The sequence below is a fragment of the Nyctereutes procyonoides genome, unplaced genomic scaffold (genome assembly GCF_905146905.1).
Source record: "Nyctereutes procyonoides isolate TBG_1078 unplaced genomic scaffold, NYPRO_anot_genome, whole genome shotgun sequence".
Taxonomy (NCBI): Eukaryota; Metazoa; Chordata; class Mammalia; order Carnivora; family Canidae; genus Nyctereutes; species Nyctereutes procyonoides.
The window spans coordinates 6,124,810-6,152,113 of record NW_026575120.1 but is presented as its reverse complement, the minus strand read 5'-3'; the positions used below and the strand labels follow the sequence as shown (position 1 = coordinate 6,152,113).

At 41.9% G+C, this 27,304-nt stretch overlaps 1 pseudogene; it reads left to right on the top strand.

Moving 5' to 3' along the window:
• Positions 1 to 3,674: 3,674 nt before the first annotated feature.
• Positions 3,675 to 27,304, top strand: part of LOC129516107 (60S ribosomal protein L10a-like) — a 26,905-nt pseudogene continuing 3,275 nt past the window's right edge.

The window sequence follows — 27,304 nt, the reverse complement described above, 5'->3', positions numbered from 1 at the left end:
CATCACATACACACACATTCACTTATCGGTTAAAACAATTGAACAGTACTTAGAATGCTTGTCTTATATCAGTTTTCTACATGAAGGCCAACATTTATTATTACAGTGCAAAGTGAATTGAAATTGAAGTGAGATCCTTTAAAGAACTACATGATTCCACCCTGATTCATGGACTATCGTTACTGCTATGTGTTTCTTTAACTTTTAGGAATGTTAAAACTCACACTTCTTAGTGGAAAAATAAGATGAACTTGCTATCGTTACTGCAGACTACTGGCAAGTATCCATACTTTAACCTTCCTATTAAGTCATGGTTCATCTGTATTTCCCTAGCATTTCTTGGTTGAAAATGAAAATCTGATATATTGTACACCTGAAACTAATATAACAGTATATGCTAAGTATACTGGAATTAAAAAAGAAAGAAAGAAAATGAAAATCTGATCCCAGGCAAGCACGAAGCACTGGTCTTGACATTTGCAGCTTCTCTGTCCAAAGCAGAGGATTAAAACAGTCAGATGCAGCCCCTTTGAGACCTGCTCCCAGATGCTGTTTTGGACAACAGCAGCAGTAATTCCAAACTAGGGTGTCTGGTCTCTGAGCTGTGCTCAGAGCAGATTTATATCATGTAAATGGATGTTCTCATAAACAGACTGGTATATTAGTCAAAACTCAGGGACATGCAAAATGTATTAGATAATTTATAGTCCAACAAGTTTCCTGTGGGAAAGGCAGAGAAACATTTCCAAAGAAATGTCATTTTTATTCTTAATCTAAAAAGAATCATCATAACTCCCACAGTTTTCCCCTTTATAATTCTGCATTATCACCTCTAATGGAGCAGGACAACATAAAACTGTGACAACCTTCTGCCCCTTAAGTTCAGCACTGCTCAGCATGACAATCACATCTCTCAAATGCACAGAAGTCCTCTGAATTCCTTGGGATTACATAAACCTAAAACTTTGGCACCATTGTGTAGACTATGTTAGTATACTTCAATCAGGAATAATTGCCATTCCTAAAAATGATCTTTAATGGTTGTATGGATTTGCCACATTTAAAATATTGATGACATTGCATTGTGGAAATAAAAGGAAAATGGAAAAAACTCTCATTACCTGCAGAACTATGATTCTGAGTAACTATAACTGTTTTTTTTAATGATACAGAGGAATTAGTAGTAAAAAAATGACCAAAATCAGACAAAGACACCAACAAGAAAGAAAATTACAAGCCAATATTCCTGTGAACATAGATGAAAAAAAAAAATCCTCAATGAAATACTAGCAAATTGAATTCAACAATATGTAAAAAAATATCATATACCATGATCAAGAGGGCTTTATTCTACAAGTTCAAAATCTACAAGTAACATGAAAAATCACATTATTAAAACAAAGGATAAAAATCATATGATTATCTCAATGGATGCAGAAAAAGCATTTGATGAAATTTAACATCCATTTATGATAAAAACTCTCAACAGAGTGGGTATACAAGAAACATATCTCAACATAATAAAGGCCATATATGACAAACTTACAGCTAACATCACATTCAGTGGTGAAAAGCTGAAAGCTTTCCCTCTAAGATCAGGATAAGAAAAGGATACCCACTCTCACCACTTTTATTCAACATAGTATTGGCAGTCCTAGCCACTGCAATTAGGCAAGAAAAAGAAATAAAAGGCACCCAAGTTAAAAAGGAAGAAGTAAAACTGTCACTATTGCAGATGACATAATACCACATATAGATAGGACTATACACACACAAAAGAAACTTATCAGAGCTAATAAATTAATTCAGTAAATTTGAAGGATGCAAAATTAACAGACAGAAATTTGTTGTGTTTCTATACACTAATAATGAACTGTCACAAAGAGAAACAAAGAAAACAATCCCATTTACAATTGCATCAAAAAGAATAAAATATCTTAGAAATAAACTTAACCAAAGAGATGAAAGATCTATACTCTGAAAACTGAAAAGACGCTGATGAAAGAAATTGAAGATGACACAAGTAAATGGGAAAATATACCATGCTATGGATTGGAAGAATTAGTATCATTAAAATGCCCACATATCCAAAACATTCTACAGATTCAATGCAATCCCCATCAAAATACGAGTGGAATTTTTCAAAGAACTAGAATAAAGAATCCTAAAATTAGCATGGAACCATAAATGACCCCAAATACCCAAAGCCATGTTGAGAAAAAAGAACAAAGCTGGAGGTATCATGCTCTCTGATTTAAAACTATACTACAAAGCTGTGGAGCCTAATTAAGATTCTCTTTCTCTCCCTCTGCCCGTCCCCTCACACACTCTGCCTCTCTCTCTCATAAATAAATAAATAAATAAATAAATAAATAAATAAATAAATAAATAAATAAAAACTGGACCACTCTCTTACATTGTATACAAAACTAATTTCAGAATGGATCAAAGACTTGAATGTAAGACCTGAAACCATAAAACTCCTAGAAGACAACATAGGCAGTATGTTTCAATACTGCAAAAAAATCCTAGCAATATTTTTAAGGATCAGTTTCTTCAGGCAAGGGTAACAAAAGTTAAGATAAACAAAGGAAATTATATCAAACTAAAAAGCTTCTGCACAGTGAAGGAAAACAAATAGGCAACCTACTGAATGGAGGAAGATACTTGCAAATCATATATCCAATAAAAGGTTAATATCCAAAATATATAAAGAACTTACAGAAGCTAATATTTTAAAAAATCCAACCTAGTTGAAAAATGGGCAGAGAATTTGAATAGATATTCTTCCAAAGAAGATATACAGATTACAAATAGGCATATGAAAGAGGCTCAACATCACCCACCATCAGGAACATGCAAATCGAAACCACAATGAGATTTCACCTCACACATGTTAGGAATTATCAAAAAGACAAAAATAGCAAGGATTGGCAAAGATGCAGAGAAAAGGGAACCTCCATAAACTGTTGATGGGAATGCAAACTGGTGCAGCCACTATGGAAAACAGTATGGAGGTTCCTCAAAAGATTAAAAATAGAACTAACATATAATCCAGCAATTGCATTTCTGGATATCTATCCAAAGACAATGAAAGCATCAATTTGAAGAGATGTATGCACCTCTATGTTCATTGCAACAATATTAACAATAACCAAGATATGGAAGTAACACAACCTAAATGTACATCAATAGATGAATGGATAAAGAAGATATGATATAATATATATGTATACATATATATAGTGGAATATTATTATAATATATAAAATAGAATGAGATCTTGCCATTTGCAACAACATGGATGGACCTAGAGGTATATATTCTAAGTGAAATAAGTCAGACAAAGGCAAATATTTTTTCACTTATATGTAGAATTAAAAAAAAAAAAAAAACAAGGATCGAAAAGAGGAACAGACTCATAGATATGGAGAACAAACAGTTGCCAGAGGAGCAGCATTGGGTGATAACAAAATAGGCAAAGGGGATTAAAAGGCACAAACTTCCAGTTTTGAGATAAATCATGAGAATGTCATTTATAGGAAGTACAGTCATTAAAATCACAATAGCTTTATATGGTGACAGATGGTAACTAGACGTATCGTGGGGATCATTTCATAACGCATAAAAATAATGAATTTTTCTCTTTCCTGGTTACTGTGGCACAAGGAACCATGAGCAGCAAAGTCTCCAGAGACACCCTGTAGAAGGCATTGCAGGTAGTCCTCCATCAGAACCAGCACAAGCACAGGGTTTTTGGAGACATTGGAGTTGTAGAGCATCCTGAAGAACTATGACGCTCAGAAGGACAGACGCTTCTCAGGCACCATCAGGCCGCCCCAAGTTCTCTGCCCCCCAAGTTCTCCGTATGTGTTTTGGGGGACCAGCAGCACTGTGATTAGGTCAAGGCAGTGGATATTCCTCACATGGACACTGAGGTACTGAAGAGACTCAAGAATAAAAAATTAGTCAAGAAGCTAGCCAAGCAGTATGATGCCTTTTTGGCTTCAGAATCTCCAATCAAGCAGATCCCTCCAATCCTAGTCCCAGGCCTGAATGAGACTGGCAAGATCCCTTCCTTGCTGACCCACAACGAGAACATGGTGGCCAAAGCAGATGAAGTCCACCATCGACTACCAGATGAAGAGGGTGCCGTGTCTGGCCCTGGCTGGTGGCCATGTGAAAATGACAGATGATGAGCTTGTGTACAACATCCACTTAGCTGTCAATGTCCTGTTGTCATTGCTCAAGAAAAATTGGCAGAATGTCTGGGCTTCATACATCAGGAGCACCGTGGGCAAGCCCCAGTGCCTGTGCTGTGGCACAGGGTAATAAATATATAAATAAAATATATATATTTTTTTTCATTTGTAAAGAGAGGCACAGAATTTAATGCAGGTGATAGCATTAATATGGATATCCACATATCCAAAACATTCTACAGATTCAATCCAGTCCCCATCAAAATACCAGTGGAATTTTTCAAAGAACTAGAATAAAGAATCCTAAAATTAGCATGGAACCATAAATGACCCCAAATACCCAAAGCCATGTTGAGAAAAAAGAACAAAGCTGGAGGTATCATACTCTTTGATTTAAAAGTATACTTAGAAAGCTATGGAGCCTACTTAAGATTCTCTTTCTCTCCCTCTGCCCCTCCCCTCACACTCTCTACCTCTCTCTCTCTAAAATAAATAAATGAATGAATGAATGAATGAATGAATGAAAGAAAGAAGAAAGAAAGAAAGAAAGAAAGAAAGAAAGAAAGAAAGAAAGAAAGAAAGAAAAAGAAAACTGGACCACTATCTTACATTGTATACAAAGTTAATTTCAGAATGGATCAAAGACTTGAACGTAAGACCTGAAACCATAAAACTCAGGTTCTGCTGGTAGAAATTGCAAATAGCAGATAATATTCAAGACTTTTCTGTATTCAATTCAGCACAGTATTATCTATTATTAAGGCTGCTGCTGGCTTCTAGAGCCTTTGTATTAATTAGAAAAAGATGTTCTTTAGCCTGCTCCTTTTAGCCGATTCCACCCTGAGCCCAGCTGGATTTCAGCCTTCCCCCAAACTGACGGGAGCCCTTCTGCAACACACAAAATGCACACTCCTTTATGAAGGGCCTGTCTCTAGAAGTAAGGAAACTGAGAAACAAATCGATAAATTATGGTCTATCCATATGATGGAATTTTAGGAAGTCATCAAAATTGTGTTTTACAGAATATTTAAATATTCAAACTATTCTTTAACTATATCAGGGAAATATTCATGATCTAATGTTAAGTTGGGGAAGTAGATTATAAAGCCAAAATGCAATAGGACTCCAATTTTAAGAACAAATTATCGGATGTAAATAAAGGCAAGGAAGTGTACACCAAAATGTTTACAATTGCTTATCTCTGGACAATACAATAATGGCTAACTAATTATTTTTCTATTAATCAATTTCTTCATTCAAAAGATTTTCTTCCATAAGCATGAACTACTTGTATACTAAAAATGAATTATAAATAAAAAAAATACATCTTAATCCCATCTTGCTTTTCAGTCCAGTAAATAATAACATCTAGTTCCTCATTTTGATTCAAAATCTATCCAGTTAAGGAGGCATAGACATGCTGAGGTAGCAAGACAGCAATTCATTGTTTCTTCAAATCTATGATGCCCATAATGATAAAAATACAGTTTAAAGCAGGGGACGAGGGTATGAATTCTATCTCCAATAGCCATTAGAATATGACCTTGGAAAAAGTATTTAACCTTTTTGATTCTGTTTCTCCTTTTTATGATGGGGTTAATCATTTCTACCTTAAAGACTACTCTGAGCGTCAAAAGGAGCCCATGGATCTAAAGCACATCGCGTGTTGCCTGGTACTTATATGTATAAAATAATTTAGGTCTTGTTATATGAATGATCTCATGTACCTTACCAGTCCCTAGCCCACAGCCTTGTACATAGTAGGAGCTCAATAAATGCCACAATAAATGTGTCATATTAGATTTAGAAGATGCTTGATGGTCTCAGAGAGGAAATCTCAAATGTTGTATGGTGAGGTTAATTAACCCTGTAGGAATTGCTTGTTAGAACTGACCCTAAATTGTGTTAGCAAGCCCAGAGCCCCTCCAAAAGATCACCACCGCCACTCCTGACCATATGTTTGGATGACTTGTTACATGTGGTAATATATGGTGTCAGTCCCTAGGCTCTACAACCTTTGTGGATGGACCTTTAAAAACACAATTCAGGAATTCAGGGCTTATGGATGAAACTGGATTTCCTTTGAAAGCCCTTTTATGAATCACCAAGGTCAGCTGACCTTAGACTATTAGTAATAATAATGACAAACACTTATGAGGTGCCAGTCACCATTATAAACACCTTACTTCCCCCCTCAACACACATGAGGACCTTGGCAGGAAACCCCCTGCAGGAGACAGAACCTCTGGGAGGTTTGACTCCATCAATGTTCTGAGCTCTGACAGGATGGGAATTTGTAGGGATATCAGGGAAGAACAAGACCAATCCTGTCCCTCCTCAGACCAGGGACACTGAAGGTACTCAACATGTGGGAGCAGGAAGTTTTGTACAAAACTTACAAAACGTTGAATGAGATCTTTGGGGCCATTATGTAGCTCATGCCATTTAAGAGGATTCCAGGCAGTATGGTGATTCTCCTAGTCCTCTCTGTGGACTCAGACACTTCACTGTGGAATCCTAACAATTTTCACATAATTTTTATTTTCTCTAACCCTCTCCTGGCATTTTGCTTATGTTTATTTTGAAAATACCAGCCGATATGGGGAGACAGTGTTCTCTTGCTCCAACCTGACCCCTCTGACGTGGAGACACGGAGGCCACCTCCCACAGGGCAGGATGGTACAAGTGACAGCTAGCAGTAGGTTCATGAGAATTCAAGAAAGTCAAGAGAAGGGGCCTCTCACTTGCCTAGGACACTTCCAAAACTTTGTACCAAGTTCTATATTATTTATTTATTTGCTTCCTGTATAGAGGGCTCCCAGACTGCACAAGTTCTAAGCTGTGCACACCTGGATGCAGCTGGTGCCCAGGTAAGTCAAATGAGAATTACAGAGAGCAAGACCACCTCCAGGCGGGGGCATCGAGGTCAGTCTCCTCAGAGGCTCTGACCTCTGCCGCAGGTTGGCATTATTTTAAGAGTTTGGACTGGGTCCCCTACCACCCATCAGCAAGAAGTTATTTGTAGGCTTTTATTATTTTATGTACTGACAACTGATACCAGAACAGAGCGAAAGGGAATTCTTTAGCATCTGATGCAAGATTATAGCCTCAAATAATCTCCACTCCCTGGGCAGCACTAAAGCCTTTAAAAAGAAAAAAAGAGAGAGAGAGAGAGATAAAGGCAGCACTTCAACCATTGGGGGCTCTTTGCCTGTAACCTGTGAGACCACCTGTGTCCTCAGGAGGAGGTGGAGAGCTGGCTTAGCAGCTGACTCCTTAGAAACTGTGTCTCAGCCTATGGTGCCAGACTCTGAATTACTAGCATATCCTTAGCTCATTGCCCCCTGGACAATACTGTGGTGGGTTAGTGTTGTGGGGAATGAGGAAGAGGGGAATGGTGAACATCTTAGAATAACAAACAAACAAAACCCTTAAGGAACATAAGCAATAGTGAAAAGGACCATAAAGGAAGGGGGGGGGAACTGAGTGGTGAAAATTTAGAAAAGACAAATCATGGGAGACTCCTAACTCTGGGAAACAAACAAAGGGTTGCAGAAGGGGAGGAGGGTGGGTGGGAGATGGGGTGACGGGCATTAAGGAGGGCACATGATGAGATGAGCACTGGGTGTTATATGTTGCCAAATTGAATTTAAATAAATTTTTTTTAAAGACCCTTAAGACCCCTCATTTGCATTGATGGATCAACCTGCTCTGGACTTTGGAATGTTCTGGAAACTCTTCCCTCTACCTTTTTGCATCCTAGCCGCTAGCGTTAATAAAAGGCCTCATTCAGAAAAAAGCAGGATAAAATGTTTTATATTCAGCATTATTATAACCACATACATATTTCATGTTACCCAGGAAGAAAATACATCAAAATGCTACCAGCAATTATATTAGATTTTTCCCCCCGAATTTTCTTTAATATACATGTATTACTTTAAGGGACACAATAAACTTGGTAGGGAAGAACATTTTATTAGTAGTTCTGTCCCCAGTACAGGGCCTACCGGAAAGCACACAATAAATGCTGTTTGAGATGAATAATCCATAGAGAGAGACGGCGATGCCAGGCTTATCAATGGTACAGAGCAGGATCCACAGAAGCTGCCAGGCTGTCCTGGTCAAGACTGTTGTCAAACTATTTTCATTAGACTCTTTCTCTATATGATTATTTTCCTGGCCATAGGTATGAGTCCAGCAAAAAGGCAAAGACCCAAAGAACACACAATGCTGCTGCTTTAAGTGATGACAATAAGCAAATTACTTCTTTTCCTTACAGTTCTGAACCACCTAAGCTCTTATGAAAAGTTGATTTTTAATTCTTCAGCTTTATTATTAACATGCATTTGCACAGCAGAAAAATATGCCTCTCGTTTCAGCCAGATGGGCAAGTACCAACTCCAGCCAAGTCAGTAAAAAAAAAAAAAAAAAAAAAATTCTGATTTAATTCCAACCACCCGAGGGTCTCCTCGGTGGGATAGATTGGCTGAGCAAACCTTGTGTATTTATTTTAAATATTGTAACCTAGAGGAGGGAAACAGCTGGTTTGGTGGGGGAGGGGGGGAGAAGGAGAGAGAGAGGTGCAAGTTAAAGCAAAATTCATTAAAGTTTCCTTATCTTACCAGCCCAGCTGAGGTCACCAGCACTGGTCACGCTGAGCCAATGCCAACTTCACCAACCTTTTAATCAGTCTGCCTTTTCTCTGTTTATTTTTTTCTCTCCCCATACTTTTCTCCCTCCTGTAGCTCCTCTGCCTTGGGATGATTTCTCTCTGCTTTTGCCTGGACCAGGTGTCCATGGTTGGTAGATGTGTGGTTCCTTTGGTTCCCACCAAGAGGAGATGGCCGCAAATAACCAGGTTAAGAGCCACACTGGAAAATATCTCTATGGTAACTGTTGGGACTTGGTAGAACCAGGTTTATACCAGTCCAACCACAGAATGGCCCCATGCGGCATCTAGGTCAGGCCCTGGATTTTATACAAAAATCCAGAGACTCAGGGTTTCCCAATGTCACAAAGCTGGTTTGTGGCCAAACAGCCTGGGAGCCCAAATGCCTCCCCTGATCCTTCAGTTCCAAGTGGAGAGCAAATGAATATCATCCATTGGTGACTCTGAAAAATCTCAGGCACTCTGGTGGTTCAGCAGGTGCTCGGGTGCCTCACAGTGACTCTAGATGGCCTTTTCCATCATCAAAGTCCATCTGTCATAGCTATGTAGACATATTATTTACTAGGGCACTTGTTGAGTGGAATGATGATAACCAAGAACTCACAGTAAGATGAGCCCTTGTTAATGAAGAAAGTGCGGCAGATGGTACTTTACAAAAACGCTCACAATATTTCCAGACCCTCATGCTCTTCTAGAACCTTGCCACTCTCCCATCAAGAGGTGGAGTCTATGTCCTCTCCCCTGTACCTGGGCCGGACTTTGTGATGGTCTGGCTCAATACAGTGTTACAAGATTTCTGAGAGTGGATTATAAAAGGTTAAATGATGGTCTCCTTCCCTCCTTCTCTCCCTGCACCTTTGAAGTGCTATTCTTTTTCTTTTTTTAAAAAAAAATATTTTATGTATTTATTCATGAGAGACACACAGAGAGAGGCAGAGACACAGGCAGAGGGAGAAGCAGGCTCCCTGCAGGGAGCCCAGTGTGGAACTCAATCCCAGGGCCCCAGGATCATGACCTGAGCCAAAGGCAGATGCTCAACCCCTGAGGCACCCAGGTGCCCCGAATCAGGCTATTCTGACATTGAGAGGCAGAGAGAGAGAAAGAGAGAGATGCCTCTTGAGCAGCCCCAGCTGTTACGGTCTTCGGAGCCCAGGTGTCAGACACGCAAGTGAGTCTTCAGATGGTTGCAGTCCCAGCCACCGTCTGCCTGCCACCGGACCGAAGGCCAGTAACCGCTGGAGGCAAGACAAAGGCACAGTTTGGCCTGTGGAGAAGTGGGTGGCCTGGGGTAAAGGCTGTCTTCACAAAGAGGGTATAACTCGACTTGGGTCTTGAAGCATGAATAACAGCCCCCCAGGCAGACAAAGGAAGAGGCTATGCGGGCAGGGGTAACAGCTGAGGAGGTGCAGAGGCTTGAAACTGCCACAGGAAGATGCAAGAAGTTCCGGGGGTAGAAACAAAGGGTTCAGCTTATAGAGCCAAGGAAGGACTTGGAACAAAGAAACCATGATCTGATTTTCACTCAAGAAAGATCATTCTAGCTACAGTGGAAAGGGCAAGGTGGCGGTGGCAACATCAGTTAATGCTATGGAAATACTTCAGATGAGATGCGATCAAAGCCCTAAGCTAAGGCGGTAGGAGTCGAGATGGAGAGAAGGTGGCAGCGGTGGAGGAGGGGGTGGGGGGTCAGGGAGTGGCTCAGAAAAGATTGCATCACCTCTTAGGGGTAAGAGGGAAGAAGTCTGAAGTGCATCCACGTTTCGAGGCCAGAGAACACATTGGCTGATGGAGCCACTCACTGAGCTTTAGACTGCAAGCAGCGGGAGGGCCAGTGGGCTCATGCTTCCCCACCACCAGCCACCCCGCCCTGCCCGGCCATCTCTGTGCTTCCAGTGGGGATGCTCAAGGACCAGGAGGAAGTGCAGGTCTCATCAGCAACAGAGGCATTTTTTAAGCCCAGAAAAATGAGTGATCCCTGGAAGGGTAAGTACTCTAGGTATAAAGGAAGAGCAAGGAGAGAATCCTGAGGAATACCAGCCTTTGATGGATGGACAGAGGAAACAGACCCTGGAGATGGAAATGGAAAGAAGACAAGTCCAGGGACCAAACTGCTGAGAGCTCCCCATCCCTGATGCAAAAATATCCTCTCTGAGGGATGCTTGTCTCTGGATAGAGTCCCTTTCCCTTCTCTGGGTTCTTTCACAGCTCTTCATTATACAACATTTAAGGAGTTGCATGGGCCAGCACGAAGCCCTGCTGGCTGATTTATCACTTAGGGTTAATAATAATGATACATTACTGTTACTTTTTTCCAGTTTACCCAATGACTATAATGGTTTTGGCTAGGAGCTCACTGAATCCTTTAGGTATTCATCAGAATGTTCAGTAAGAACCCACTTGAAATTCAGGAAGCAGAATGTTGTGGCCTTTGGATGTGACCCAATTGATACAGTAACCAGATCTGCAGGTATATCCAAATTCCTCACGGGCACACACGATGAGTAAGCTTGCACATTTTTTAGAATAACTAAGGAATCTTGAGATCTGCCAGCACTTAATTAATATTGATGGGTCCCTTCCTAGAAATGTTGGACTTTGAAAGCACCTTGGATGTCATCAACTGTGACCTCTACAGACTTTGGGTGTATCATGAGATGGCAGGGGACTGGGAGTTTTAATTCAACTGGAAGCAGAACAAGAAGGGGAAACTTGATTCTACACAGAGCTGACCTGCAGGTGTATATAAATTATTGATGAGGACTCGCCTGGGGGGTAAAGGTGGGTTGGCCACAGATGAATCATAGATTTTCTCTCAACTAGACGGCCTGTAGCCAGGACTCTCATTTTCCAGATGAAGAAACAAAGGACTACAGAAGTTAAGCAACTTGCCCAAGGTCAAACCCAAGTGAGAGCCCGGATGATGCCTATGATCGAATCCCTCACAGCGTCCATTCCAGGCCATCCTTGGTTTTTGCTTCCATGTGTTTTGTGTCAAAAGTCCATAGACAGAGAAAGCAGAAGATATTGTTGACAGAGACTTTTCTGGCATCAGCAGCCACTTGCATTTGGGGATTCTCTTTAAAGCTTCTCCAATGTCCCCCCAAATGCAATGGTGAAATATGAAAACAAAATGCATACCACATATGGCCAATCTAATACATCTTAGAGATGAGGTGCATAATTATTGTACTCTTAAGGTGGGTTTGGAAAATTAAGTGAAATTTTATCCACAGAGGGAAAATGTCATTGTTAACTGCTTCTCAAAATCTAGTTATTTTTATTCCTTGAGATAAAGCATCACCGTGGGTTACTAGGAACTTGCCAATTATAGCCTAAATTTGCTGGCTCCAAGTATAGTGCTCCCTTGAGCAGGCAACAGACAGGAATGCCAGCATCTGCTGGAATCCTGCACTCTGACCACAGTCCTGCTGCTCTCTACGGATCCATGGGACCATCTATTCACTTAGCCCAGCTGAGTTTTTTCAGGTTTTGTTGTCTTCTGCTCATCTAGTATAAAAAAGGCCTCCCACCTTTCCTCTCCTCTGCACAGGCCTTTCTTCTCTTGACTTCTATGGCACCAGAGATAGCAAAGAGTTTTTCTCTCAAGATTGAGATCTCTCAGTCTCCCAAATCAGATTAATTAGTGTTGCTTCCTGGAGCATGGTGTTGGAAAGGACTCTGAGAAAATTGTCACAATTGACTAGTGATGTCTGCAGTGGGTAGAGCCAGGAAGAGTGGTGGTAATCGGTAGATCTGCTATCTGCCATTGCTGAATGCCGTTCTCAACCATCTGCCTCCTTGTTTAATCTTGTAAATGTCTGTGTTTTCTAGACCTTAGGCTGGCTTAGTGTCTGGTACGTTACAGTGTACAGTGTACACGCTCAGAGATTGTTAGTGAATTTCTACATTTCAGTCCTCTCTCCCTTAACTCTCTTCCATTGTTTCAACTACTACTGCCATACACCCAGATCTTCCATCTATACCTCTTGACCTGAATATCCACCTGTCGATGGACAATTTCACCGGTATGGCATACCAGCATCTCAAGTACAAAATTTCTAAAACCAAGTTAACTTCTCTCATTGCATGCCATTCTTTTTTTTTTTTTTTTTTTTTTTTTGCATTCCTATCATCTTTGATGGCCATCTCACTTCCTTCCCTTTTCTTGTTTCCTTCAGGCATCCTCTTACCTTGGTCCCCCTCATCAGATGGCTATGTCATCCTTTCTCTGCTCTATTCAGGACATCTCTCAGCCCTACAGTCTATCTCATGCACTGCTACCAGATTGGATTTTCTAAACAAAAGGGAAGATCTTTAAGATTCCTGTCTTTGTGTAGGTTCCTCCACAAGCGGGCCCTGAGACAAACTACAAATAAGACAATGCTCGACGTGGAAATGATTACAGACAGTGACAACTGCTCTGAAGAAATCAAACAGGAAGGAGCTAGACTAGCAGGGATGCAGGGGCATGAGGGGACCTCTCTAGGCATGTGATATTTCAGTTGAACCCAGGAGGATAAGGAAGAGGCTGCCAGGGGAAGGCAAGTATGATTCCACACTCACAGGGCAGGGAAGCCTGCCAAGGCTCTGTGGATGGTATTTGTCAGACTGGGAGGGGACACTTCAGCCTGGGTCTTTCAGAAACAGGCTGGGTGTTCAACTCCTGCAACATGTACATGGTAGCACCACAGAAGGGCACCCTTTGAAACGAGATCTTAGGGAATGCTAGAGACAGCTGGACAATGAGGTGCCTCTGGTGACTCTCAGGCTGCTTCTCATGGTTTGCAAATGTCTAGTATAATATGCACAGTTTGAGAGTTTTGTGGACAAGGAATAGCTTATTTTAGAGGATTAGGCCAAGTGGTGTGGATGTGATTACTAGTGACATAAGTGCCCTGCCCATGACTGCAATGATCCCTTTATTAAAAAGGATAGAATTTATGTAAGAGACAGAAACTTCATAGACCAAAGTGCAGGCAACATTGACATGTGGCCAGGAACAAGGAGACTACACATTCTCTCGGGGCGGGGGGTATAGAGCGAATTCTCCCAACGCATCTTTGGCCAACATGCAACTTGATAGAAACCCTTCCTCTCCAGAAAGAGGTTTTGTGAGTAGCTTTCTATCTTACCATTTATACAAGGAGCACTTGAAAGCCCCTCATCATTCTGTCCAGTGCTCCTGTGAAACCCTTGAACAAACTCCATATTGCAGTTTGACAGAAGTTATAAAGTGGGACCGTGCCAGAGTCGAATTCCAAGTTTCCATGTCTTATCTTTTAATGTTTTCAGCATCTTCCAGAGTGTTGTCTGATATCTGCTTCCAGAACCTTCAGGAGAAGAGATATATTGCCAAGCCCAGTAGTTAATGTTCGGTTTTATAAACAATCACAACCATCTGTTGGTTTGCTTCAGTGACTGAGAAAGCACTGTTTAGTTGCCGTGGGAATCAAAGCAGACAAGCCACGTGGGTGATTCCATTCCGGGTTCAGTCCAGTGGCCCCAGTCGCCACATTATGAAAGATCCCAACGTGGTGGCCTGTGGTTCCATGCTTCTATCGCTCCTCTGTCCAGTGTGAGAGCCGACACAACAAGCATCCTGGCTGGCTCGTTCTGCAGCCTCAGCTCTGGCTGGCACATACAGGCATTCAATCAATTGTATTGAATGAACAAATGAGTGAGTGAATGAATGTTGATTCTACAAAGATAAAAACCTTTCAATGATCTTTTTTTTTTTTTTTGGCTTAAAACAATAGGAATTTATTCTCTCACAGTTCTGGAGGCCAGCAATCCAAAATCAGGTCGGCAGGGACAGACTCCCTTCGAAGGCTCTAGGGGAAGATGCTTCCTTACTTCTTCCAGGTGTCCCTTAACTTGTGACGACATCACTCCCATCTCAGCCTCCATCTTTATATGGCCTTCTTCTCTGTTTCTGTCAAAACTTTCCTATTTTTCAAAAGAAGGAAGAGTTTTCCTTTTCAACCCTGCACAAAATGTTAATGCAGTGGGTTTGTGTCTAGTACTAGACATTGATATCCAACGAAGCACCCGAGTCTTGCCATCATGTGCCTTGTTGAATGAGAACGGCTATTCTGGTATGCTTTCCTGCCTTACTGATCAGCCTTGAACTGTTTGATTCAATCTTTCCTATTTGGTTCTACTTCTTCCACTGTGACTTGCTTCTGGTCTTGCATGGAAGAAGGCACCCTTCTGATTGTCCTGTCCTAAGAAAATGTTTCTGTCCTTCTCTCCATGGAGGCCAAACATCACACAGAAGTAAATCATGCATGATACGTGTCCCAGTTCTGCTAGACTTTTTTTTTTTTAGATTTTATTTATTTAAGAAAGAGAGACAGAAACAGTGGGAGAGAGCATGAACAGGAAGGAGAGGAAGAAGCAGGCTCCCCATGGAGCAGGGAGCCCAACGTGGGGCTCGATCCCAGGACCCTGAGACTATGACCTGAGCCGAAGACACAGGTCCATCTGACTGAGCCACCCAGGCACCCCTAGACTTCCTTTTCTAAAATTTCAGTCATGCTCACCTACTTCTTTTCTTTTTTTTTCACTTTTACTCTTTGCCATATAGTAAAATATAATTCTGCAGGAAACATTAGTTCCCAGGTCAGTCTGGGAAATGCCAGGTTAGATAAACGGAGCCAGGTTTCCTCACTGCAGGATTTATCAGAGCCTTCTAGATGCTCTCGAGCACTGGGAATTGCCAACGTTTGTCAGAGTCTCCAGATGTATTTGATCCCAGAAAACTTCTCTCAGGAAGGTTTTGACCAACGCACTTGGGAGAGCCATTACGTATAAGCTTTTTCATTGTTTCTGCACATCTTTTTTGTTTATCACATCTTTTCTGCAACATTTCTTTGGATATAAAATTATTTTCCTTTACCCAGTTTTGGTGTCTCTTAATGAAAAGGTCTGATTTGAACAAATGGATATTAAATGGATTTGAAATTAAAATTAAATTAAATACATGTAAGTGTTTGGCAGATAGAGAGAGGCTGGAAATCTCGGGCCCCAGAGCATCCCGGGAGGGCAGTCACAGCCCATGTTCCGCATGGCCTGGGAGAGGAGGAGAACATTCCTGGCAGCTGGCGGCATGAGCACAGGATCTAGAGGTGCTTCTCTCTGCATCGTTGTTCCCTAGCCAGCAGTGATCAGATAAACACTAGAAACACATATCCCAGTAAAAGACTTTCCAGAATCCTTATAACCCTAAACTGGTGGCTTCCCAGTGTTCTGGGGAGCCTTGGAATTTTCAGTACTTGCTTCTGCAATATTTCCTCTCATTTATAAAAATGCCTGCTGACCCATATTCATGTTTGTTTTTTTAAGATTTTTATTTATTTATGAGAGACACATAGGGAGAGAGGCAGAGACACAGGGAGAGGGAGAAGCAGGCTCCATGTAGAGAGCCCGATGTGGGACTCGATCCCAGGTCCCCAGAATCACACCCTGGGCTGAAGGTGGCACTAAACCGCTGAGCCACCCGGGCTGCCCCATATTCATGTTTTAAATTGGAGTGAATTAGAATTAAAGTTAATTTTTGTTTTGATAGGATGTCTTTGTGGTTGGTAGGACCCCTTGAGAAAACCATCTATCTATCTGGAGATCCCATGAGTCCTCAAGGCCCAAAGATCAGTGGAAGATAAAATTCATGGGCAGCCTGGGTGGCTCTGCGGTTTAGTGCTGCCTTCATCCCAGGGTGTGATCCTGGAGACCTGGGATCAAGTCCCACGTTGGGCTCCCTACATGGAGCCTGCTTCTCCCTCTGCCTGTGCCTCTGCCTCTGTGTGTATGTGTGTATGTGTGTCTCATGAATAAATAAATAAAATCTAAAAAAAAAATTAATGTTCAAGGTGACCCACTGGCACCCTGTGCCCTCTTCCCCATCCCCAGCCACCTTCTTTGTCCTGATGCCTCTCAAGAGCCACTGCTTCGCACGCCGGATGACAGGTGGCAGCCCTGGCTGGGGGCTGTGGAGGGCTGCCCAGAGATGAGAGGACCAGAGTCAATCACCAGGGACACCCCCGCCCCCCAGACCACAGACCCAAGCGTGATACCCCTTTTGCACACACAGCTCTGTGCCTCCAGCTTGTGACAAAACCAGAGAAGCCAACAGAGTGCCAGCTGCCCTGTCCCCGAGGTATTCACCCATCCGAAAGCAGTGTTGACCAAATGAGTTCCTCCGGGTTTACTATGAAATGTCCTACCTTCACTGTTTATAGCAGGTTGCTCCGTCCACTTATTTTTCGGGCTGGCTCAGGATGTAGGGTGTACTTGCGAATCATCTGGGGTCAGAGGACTTCTTTCCATGTCTGCCTTCCTCCTGAAAACAGAGATGTTTGGCATCTGTTCATCCATTGTGTGACCTTTCCCTTTGACCCTGCACAAGCCTCAGGAAGCTTCCTCCCCACCGGTTCCCTATCTCCCCCCTTTCCTCCAGCGCTAAGGTTTCCCTCTCCAGCTCCCCAGATTCCCTTCCGGCCCACTTTGCTACAGCGGGTCCAGGGAGGCTCCAAGCCTCTCTCCCTCCAGCCTGAGCCACGGCCATGAGAAACCTAATTATCCTTTGGTTACCGGTTGTCCTGGCAGTCGAATCAAATCGAGGGCTGCGCCTGCAAAATCCAAAATGTACTCTGCTGGGGCCCCGGGGAAGGCCCTGACGTTTCATTTAACAAGCTGAGGAGGCAACACCAGAAGTCCCCGAGGTGGGACTCTCAGCTTTTCCTGGGTGCTACGAGCTGCAGCCTGGTGTGGTTGGAAGTGGCCTAGGCATGGGAGACAGATTTGAATTTTTTTTTGTTGTTTCTGTTTTTGAAATGCCTTATTCATTAGATAAATATTGAATATCAATGTTGCACTGAACATTGTTCTAAGTGTCAGAAATACAATGGTGAATACTGTAATCCAAACCACTTAAAAAATATTCACTCTGGTTGTGTTTTCAAATTATCAACAGCCAGACCATTTGGCTAAAATTATGGTGATCATATAGTGTGGTTTACTTGGGTTCATTCTTTCGTCCTGATCTAAGTCAGCATAAAGATAATGCCCCTTTCACTCTCTATTTTTTTTAAACTTTATGTATTTTATTTATTTATTTTTTGTATATGTTTTATTGGAGTTTGATTTGCCAACATATAGCATAACACCCAGTGTTTATCCCATCAAGTGTCCCCTCAGTGCCCATCACCCAGTCACCCCATCCTCCCCACCCTCCTCCCCTTCCACCCCACCTTGTTTGTTTCCCAGAGTTAGGAGTCTCTCATGTTCTGTCCCCTCTCTGATATTTCTCACTCATTTTCTCTCCTTTCCTCTTCATTCCCTTTCACTATTTCATATATTCCCCAAATGAATGAGACCATATAATGTTTGTCCTTCTCCGATTGACTTACTTCACTCAGCATAATACTCTCCAGTTCCATCCACGTTGAAGCAAATGGTGGGTATTTGTCATTTCTAATGGCTGAGGAATATTCCATTGTATACATAAACCACATCTTCTTTATCCATTCATCTTTCGATGGACACCGAGGCTCCTTCCACAGTTTGGCTATTGTGGACACTGCTGCTAGAAACATCGGGGTGCAGGTGTCCCGGCGTTTCACTGCATCTGCATCTTTGGGGTAAATCCCCAGCAGTGCAATTGCTGGGTCATAGGGCAGGTCTATTTTTAACTCTTTGAGGAACCTCTACACAGTTTTCCAGAGTGGCTGCACCAGTTCACATTCCCACCAACAGTGCAAGAGGGTTCCCCTCTTTCCACAGCTTCTCCAACATTTGTTGTTTCCTGCCTTGTTAATTTTCCCCATTCTCACTGGTGTGAGGTGGTATCTCATTGTGGTTTTGATTTGTATTTCCCTGATGGCAAGTGATGCGGAGCAGTTTCTCATGTGCATGTTGGCCATGTCTGTGTCTTCCTCTGTGAGATTTCTCTTCAGGTCTTTTGTCCATTTCATGATTGGATTGTTTGTTTCCCTGCTGTTGAGTTTAATAAGTTCTTTATAGATCTTGGATACTAGCCCTTTATCTGATAGGTCATTTGCAAATACCTTCTCCCATTCTGTAGGGTGTCTTCAAGGCTGGTTCAACACTCGTAAAGCAATCAACGTGATAGATCATATCAACAAAAGAAAAAACAAGAACCGTATGATCCTCTCAATAGACGCAAGAAAGCATTTGACAAAATACAGCATCCATTCCTGACAGATCTGAATTTGAATCAAGACTTTGCAACCTGCTACTGTGTGATCTCAGGAGAGTTACTTAACTCCGCTGGGCCTTGGTTTTTGGACCTATGAAGGGGAGTTAATAGGAATAACCACCATTCAGGCTACTGGTATAAAGTGTGCCAAGTGCCTGGTACTGAGCTCAATGATGAGATGCCCTGTTTTGATTGGGCCTATAAGGTGTAAAGGCAGAAATGAAGCTGAAGAGCTGGCAAGGGGGCTCCCCATGGAGAACTCCGGCACTCGCTTTGCTTGAGTTGCACCAGCCACCTGCACAAGGATGGAGCCAAGGACTGACCAGGGTCCCGGCTCTGCCCATCCGACCAAGTATGAGGGCAGCATCTTGGAGACTCTACCTTGGCTGTCTCCCCCTCCTCCAAAATGACCACATGATGAAATTGTTTCTTGCCAGGTCCCAGGTGAGCCTCTTCCTCTGCCCGCCCTGCTGGTGGCTCTCACATGTAAGGGAGGGAGAGAGCCCCACCAAGACCCCTGGGAGTGGCTCTGAGAGGGAGTAGAAATCACCGCCCCCCCGCCCCCCAGCACAGTGGCTTCCTGGTTACTCAGGGCAAGGTGCAAAGTACTTGTGCTCTCCGCAGTCCTTCCTAGCCAGGAGACAGCATCCAAAGTAAACTTCTGGAAGTAGAGTTGGTGATGGTAGTGAAGGGGAAGGCAAACGGCAGGAGCTATTGATTTTTTTCCTCCTTTTTTGGACAGACAAGGTGGCAGTAACAATAGTATTTCACTACATGAAACCTGCTACAGATAATAACCAACACATGGCTATTGATTATACCTGCCCTGTGCCCATTTCCTGCCCACTCCCTTTAATTTAGTGACAGGAAATGCTCCTCAAAGAGAAGTGAGCATGGAACCAGGCTGGAACAATCCCTCAGTGTCCTCTATGGAATTCTGTATACTGACGTGAGGGGAGAGGTGCCCTCTTCCCTCTGCACTCTGACTGGGATGGGTGTTGGCCCAGGAGTGGGTAGCGGTTCCCCACAGTGTAGAGAAGTTAATCCTAGGACCAAGCATACGCCTGCTCTCCTGGTATTTGGATGTGTGAACCAACTTATTTTTTTCTTCTCATTTATTTGATTAAGCTCTTTTGCAACTTAATGAGTGTCTGACTTACCCAAGTACAAGTAAAAGAGCTACGGAATCTCCAAACGCAGGCCATGACCTTAACCCCTGTTTGATGACAGGATGCCAGGTATCATGCGCTAAGTCTGCTTGTTTAGAAGGAAAATGTCCTTCTTACTAGAGCCCTGAAAAGTTAAATCTTTGAAGAATTCTGAAGAAGTGGCCAGAGGCACCTCATCTGTGTCCCCAGATTCTTCTACATGGAATATCTTTGGTTGTCAGCTGCTTTGAGGCGCCATGTTGAAGGTGTATCTCCACATATTGTTGGAAATTCACTAGCCTTTTTTTTTTTTTCACTAGCCTTTTGATTAGTGAGTATTAGCTTTGCATTGGGCCATTCCACGGGCTCTGGGCGCTGGCCAACATAAGCCTCTCCCTCACTGTGAACACTGGCTTGCGTGGGCCTGTCAATAGATCTTGCCCATCAGAGCCTGCCTGGTGGTGGGTGCAGAAAAATCAGGAGCCTAGTTAGTTCCAACTCAAACGGTATCTGAATCTATGGCTTTAAACAAGTGATGGCACCTTCTGGATCTCTGTCTCTTCACCTGTAAACAGAGGGTGCTGGACTAAAGGATATAAAGTCCTTTTAACTCTACTAGCCTATTATGTTTCAATAAGATTTGTAAACTAGAGTCTTGGCATTTGGAGTGAAATCAAGGAGCAGAAACTTGGTATGTTGAGCTTTTCCACCTGAGCAAACACTACACTCACCAAGTGTAAATTCCCACCAGCAAGGAAACAATAGGACCACCCCTGGAGTGGGGGGGTGAGGTTAAAACGTCCTCGTCATCGGGAGGGAGACCTTTCTCAGCAGCAAATAACACTACCACTGCCAGATGTCAGGATCCCTGAAACCAGAGGGAAATGGGAGCCTGGAAGAGACTTCCACATGTGATGTTAGAACCTCATCAGGGAACTAAATTAGCAGGGTGGATTCGCTGTAACCACTTTTTTTTTTCCTTTTTTTTTTTTTTTAGTACTATTCAGTCTTATTGATGTATTTTGTGATGTGAGGGAAAATTGGTAAGAAAATTGGGAAGTGTTAGGAAAATAGGTCATGTCCACATGAAAGTCACCTCAGTTGAGTACAAAATTCTTTCAGATGCTTCTCTAAAGTGTTCACTGCTACAAAGAGGTCAGAAGTCAGGCTGGTATTTGTTCTCCCATCAATAACTTGTTTGGAGGGGTTAATTATTTCCTACCTGGATACTTGCACGACTTCTGTTTTTTGTCCTTGTAATTTAAAGAGAATTTCATTAGTATGTGTTTCTGGGTGGGTCTTTTAAAATTGATTTTCTCTGAAATATGTGAGCCTATTCAATCTATTTACTCTGGACTCTTTCCAGCTTGGAAATGTTTTCTTCACTAAAGTTATTATCACTTCTGTTTCTATTCTGGGTTTTTTTCCTTCGTAATACTATAGTTCATAAATTGGATTCCCATTCTCTTGCTCAGTAGCTCCTTTTTCAGTAATTCTTTGTTTGTGTCATGTCTAATTCAATTCTTTTCCCTTACATCCCAGGAAACTTTGCAAGATTAACCTCCAAATCATTGATTCCATTGTCTACAGTGTCATTTTTGTTGATTTCCACATCCACGATAGTATTTAGTTATTTGATTGCATTTTGGGCCATCATTCTTATCTATCTCATCTCTCTTCATACCTCATCTTGCTGACTTTTTTCAAGACCTGTTTTTTTTTTTTTAAAGAAGTTTCGGGTTTACAATAAATTTTTTTTTTTAATTTATGATAGTCACAGATTGAGAGAGAGAGAGAGGCAGAGACACAGGCAGAGGGAGAAGCAGGCTCCATGCACTGGGAGCCCGATGTGGGATTCGATCCCGGATCTCCAGGATCGCGCCCTGGGCCAAAGGCAGGCGCCAAACCGCTGCACCATCGGGTTTACAATAAAATTGAGAATAAGGTACAGAGATTTCCTAAATCCTTTGCTTCCACACCCGCACAGCCTCCCTCATAATCCACACTGCTCACCAAATGGTATGCTTTTTACCGAGGATGAAACAGCATCGACACATCACAATCCCCTGTGGTCAATAGAGTGTTTACCTTAGGGTTCACTCTTAGTGCTGTACATTCTACGGGTTTAAAACAAATGTATAGTGACCTATATCCATCATTAGAATACCATACAGACTATTTCCACCACCCTAAATATCCTCTGTGCTCTGCCAATGCATCTCCCACCTGCCTCACCCTGGCAACCACTGACCTTTTTACCACCTCCATGATTGTGCCTTTTCCAGACTGTCATACAGTATGTGGCCCTTTCAGGTGAGCTTCTTTCACACAGTAATATGCATTTAAGGCTCTTCCGTGTCTTTCCATGGCTGGATAGCTCATTGCTTTGTATTGCTGAATAACATTCTGTTTTCTGTCTGTACCACACTCTACCCATTCACCTACAGAAGGACATGCTGATTGCTTCCAAGCTTTGGCAATTGTGAGTGAAGCCATTGTCAAAATCCACGTATAGACTTTCATATGGACTTAAGTTTTCAGCTCCTTCGGGTAGAGACCAAGAAGCGTATGATAAGAGTATGTTTAGTTTTGCAAGAAACTATCTTGCTATTGTGTTAGAAATCAGTGGGTAATTCCTTATCTCTGGTAGGCAGCTGGGAATAAAAGGGGCTTCTGTAAAGCTAGTGGATAGGCACTATGGCAATTTATTAATCTATGCACTTAGAATCTTCACTTTTCAAAATGTGTGCTATGCTTTACTTAAAGTTTTGCTGCAAAAATTATTATATGACACAACTACCTAAGAAAGCAATGAACTATATTGGATAAATTCACATATTTCTAAATAAATTTTTCTTAATTAAAAAAGAAAAAGAATTATCTCACCAACTCGTCATCTGAATCTTTTCTCTGTGTGTGGTTTTCTGTAATTCACAAAGACCATGTCTTCTAGTGATCCAAGATATCTTAAATTTCTCTTGTTTCCTATGGTAAGCCCATTTTGGAGGTCGGCTTCTTTTCAGTCTTTAGAAATATCTCTTTGTCTTTTTCATAAGCTATATCTTAGTTGTTATTTCCATTCACCGGCCCTCAAATAAGGGGGTATTTGGCAAACTAGTGATGCTTTTGGAATATTTACCATACACTTGATAGTTTACAAGTATATCAGCATATAAATTTGGGCTTTATTCTCCTACATTCCAACACCTTACACTATAGAAATAGGTAGGTCTTGTTCCCCCCTAAAGCCCTGGCACTCTTAGCCCTTAGGAAGTGCCAACAGCTCCTTCACATTTCTGGAGCCTCGGAAGAAACTGCCCTGGTACAAAGTGTTGTTTGGCAATTCTGGATCCGCACAGAAAGTGTCCCGAACTTCTCTAGAGTGGGAGAGATTTAAAGCCTGGCGCTTGAATGGGTTTGCAGAAAGTTTCAGCCCAGAGAAGGGGTGGGTGCCTCCCCTGTGACTGTGAGATCTGAAGTTTTTGCAGGTGATAGAAACTGACTCCCTGCTTCCGTGAAAGAGGCTCGGATCTGGCAGTACATGAGCTCCACACCAGGCCTACTAGGTGGGCAGTAGCTCTGGTGGGTGGTGAAGACCAGGCCTCTACAGAGGATGGGCTGTAGAAGAAGCAGCATCAAGGGCAGTAACCACAGAGTTTAAGAACAAACGGCTTGTTGCCGACTTCAGGGGCTACATAAGCCAACTGATACGAAGTTTCTTGCTGGCTTTGGTAAGTGGAGTGTTCAGATCCAGATTTTATTGCATTAAGAATACTCAAGAAATGTGACTGTCATTGCACTTGAGCTCCATGGAACAAGTCATCCTGATTACACATAAAGTGTTTCTGGAAATCCTCCAAGTATTGCCAGGCAGACATTAGTATTCCCCTGTTACAGTTACGGAAACAGAGGTACAAAGTCAGGAATAATTTTCCCAAGGTCCACAGCCCATTGTGCAGAATCGGTATTGAAATCCAGGCCCACCAGATGGCCAAGCTCTTAACCGCTATATGTCATTAATCCCGGATATGAGGGTTATCGGAGTCTTCATCTTTTTATGTGTCTTCCTAGGAATTTTAACAGGAAGTTCAACTAGAAATTTCCTTGTATTTTTAAAATATACTTATTATAACATTTGGACTTTGGATTGTCCCTGAAAGTTGATGGAAAATGCTGATTTATAAGAAAGAGAAATGCTTACTTATACTAAGGAGAGAGAAATTTCTGGATCTTACAAATTAAGGAGCACTCAAGGAAAGAAAGAAAGAAAGAAAGAAAGAAAGAAAGAAAGAAAGAAAGAAGGGGAAAGAAGCAAAGCCAAAATCGGGGAAGAAAGGAGGAGTTACTGCACTGTGTGGAGCAATGAGCCTTGAGAAAGATAGGAAACAACAGACCCTACATTTAGGGACTTTGCATTTGAAGATGACCAAAGAATTAACAAAAGAAAATAGGAACAATGCCAAATATCTTTGCTAAGCTTTAATACATAGCTATATCAATTTCCAAGTTTTCGATGGAAGCAATTGTCAAAGGTGGGCTTTGTATATTTTATAGTCCTGGCTACTCACCAAGTAAGATTCATACTTAATAGTTAGTTATCGGGTTGTTGTTTTTAGTGAAGTGTAATTTTATAACAAACCTGAGTAGCCTTTATAACAAATGCTCTATTGTCCTCTGCTTTGTTTTATGCAATAGGTAAAATAACCACATTAGACGATGAGCCCCTTCTGCCCTCTGAAATCTGTGCTCCTTGAGAGTACAGGCAAGGCAAGGGGCAGAGAAGGAGTATTCCCCACATGGGGTGACTTCCTAGCTTTAAATACTCAATTTCTAGCTCCCAAACAGCTCATGGCTCCATGTGGAGAAATTGTTACCATGAGTTTCAAGAAGGAAGAATGTAGTCTTTAAGTCCTAATTCTCTAGAGGATATCGAATGATCATAAGGAAAACCGTGAAGGCGGTTCAGCGTCTGACTTCTAAATTTCAAAGAAAAGGAGGAGTGATGGAAAATTAAAGGTTGCTGGAGAATGTGGTGGTGTACGTTCAGAAATCACGGTACATAAATATTTAGTATTTTTCCTCATCCCTCAAGTGACTCATTGTTTTCTTATTACAAATCATATCGCTGCCTGTTTCTAAGAGTGCTATCCAGGCAGTTTGGTAAATAGCAGACGAAAGCAGCTAAAATACAGTTGCTTACACAAAATCCAGAGTGCTTGCAGTACCCAAGGCGTCTGACCCCAGAGGCAGGCAGCAGAAACAGCCAGACCTCAGGTACAAGGCACGCCACGGCCAAGTGGGTTGTCTCAGTCCTACAAACAGTGTGACATACTGTTCTCCTCCAAAAAAACGCATGCCACTTGTCTTGAAACTCTGGATGTTATACATTGGATCACATGTATATAGTTACACGTTTAAATATAATTTATGAGCACAGCAGTCATGAACAGGGGATGAAGGAGCAAAGAATATAAATATATACAGAGTCCTGCCTAATTCCTTTTAAGCCTGTGGCAAAGTTATTTCCTCATTCCCAGCTTCTGTACCTTCTCTCTGACCAGCTACCACTTAATACCATTTAAGTCAGTAATACGGGTTGTGAAGTCTTCGCTCATAACACGAATTGGTCGTGTACTTTGAGATTCAAAGCTAAAGCAAAAGATGAGGTATTTTCACTCAGGCACAGAGTATATGATTCATTAGTAAAAATTCTCATTGGCTTTTATTTTTTTGGCAGGATAAGGTGTAATTTGCCCCAAATCCACAAACCAAGACCTTATTAGGATAATTGAATTCTTATTTTCCCCCAATAGTGAGAATGAAAAATCAACATCGCTCTTTCTAAAAACAACTTGGCAATATAAACCAAGAGTCCAAAGAGTGTAGTCTGTACTCATGGTCTGTGCTCTGGGAAATAGGGCGATAGGAAATAACTGGGGATGTGGACAAAGATTTAAACATAAAGATGCTTATCAAAGTCTATTAAAAATAGAGAAAATTTGGGGGAAAGGATCTGTGTCCCACAATAAGAATGTAGCAAAAAAAAAAAAAGAACGTAGCTAAAGTATGATCTTTGTATGAAGGAATATCATGCAGTAATTAAGAAGCATGTCAGAAAAAGTAGATCAATATTAATATACTCAAAATAAGACACTGCCATGGGTAAAAACTTAACATATTCTACTTTTTTATACTATGATCCTGATAATATAATGTTAATGCATAGAACAAATACTGAAAGATAGTGAATTAATTATATAATTAATTATATTACTGGGCAGCACTGATTCTATTCTCCTCTTTATACTTTTCTGTATTTTTCATAGTGTCCACAGTGATCTTATATTACTTGTATAATCATAAAAAATAATAAACAATACAATCCAAAGGTATTATGTCAGGGTTCGTTCAAAGCATTGCACAAGGCCTGAAGCTGCGGAAGCTGCTCTGTATACGTAGCCTTTAAAATAGTGGTACATCAGAAGAGACTCTTAACAATAGAGAACAAACTGAGGGGTGCTGGAGCGGAGTTGGGTGGCGAGTGGGCTAGATGCTTGATGGGGATTAAGGAGGGCACTTGTAGTGATGAGCACTGGGTATTATATGTAAATGATGAATCACTAAATTCTACTTGTGAAACCAATGTTACACTATATGTTAACTTGCTGGAATATATTTATTTATTTTTATTAAAGATTTTATTTATTTATGATAGTCACACACACAGAGAGAGAGAGAGAGAGAGAGAGAGAGGCAGAGACATAGGCAGAAGGGAGAATCAGGCTCTCCACAGGGATCCTGATGCGGGACTCCATCCCAGGACCCCGGTATCACGACCTGAGCCAAAGGCAGACGCTCAACCTCTGAGCCACCCAGGTGCCCCAACTCACTAGAACTTAAATAAAAATTTGGAAGAAAAGGTATCCCTGGGTGGCGCAGCGGTTTAGCGCCTGCCTTTGGCCCAGGGCGCGATCCTGGAGACCCAGGATCGAATCCCACGTCGGGCTGCCGGTGCATGGAGCCTGCTTCTCCCTCTGCCTCTCTCTCTGTGTGTGTGTGACTATCA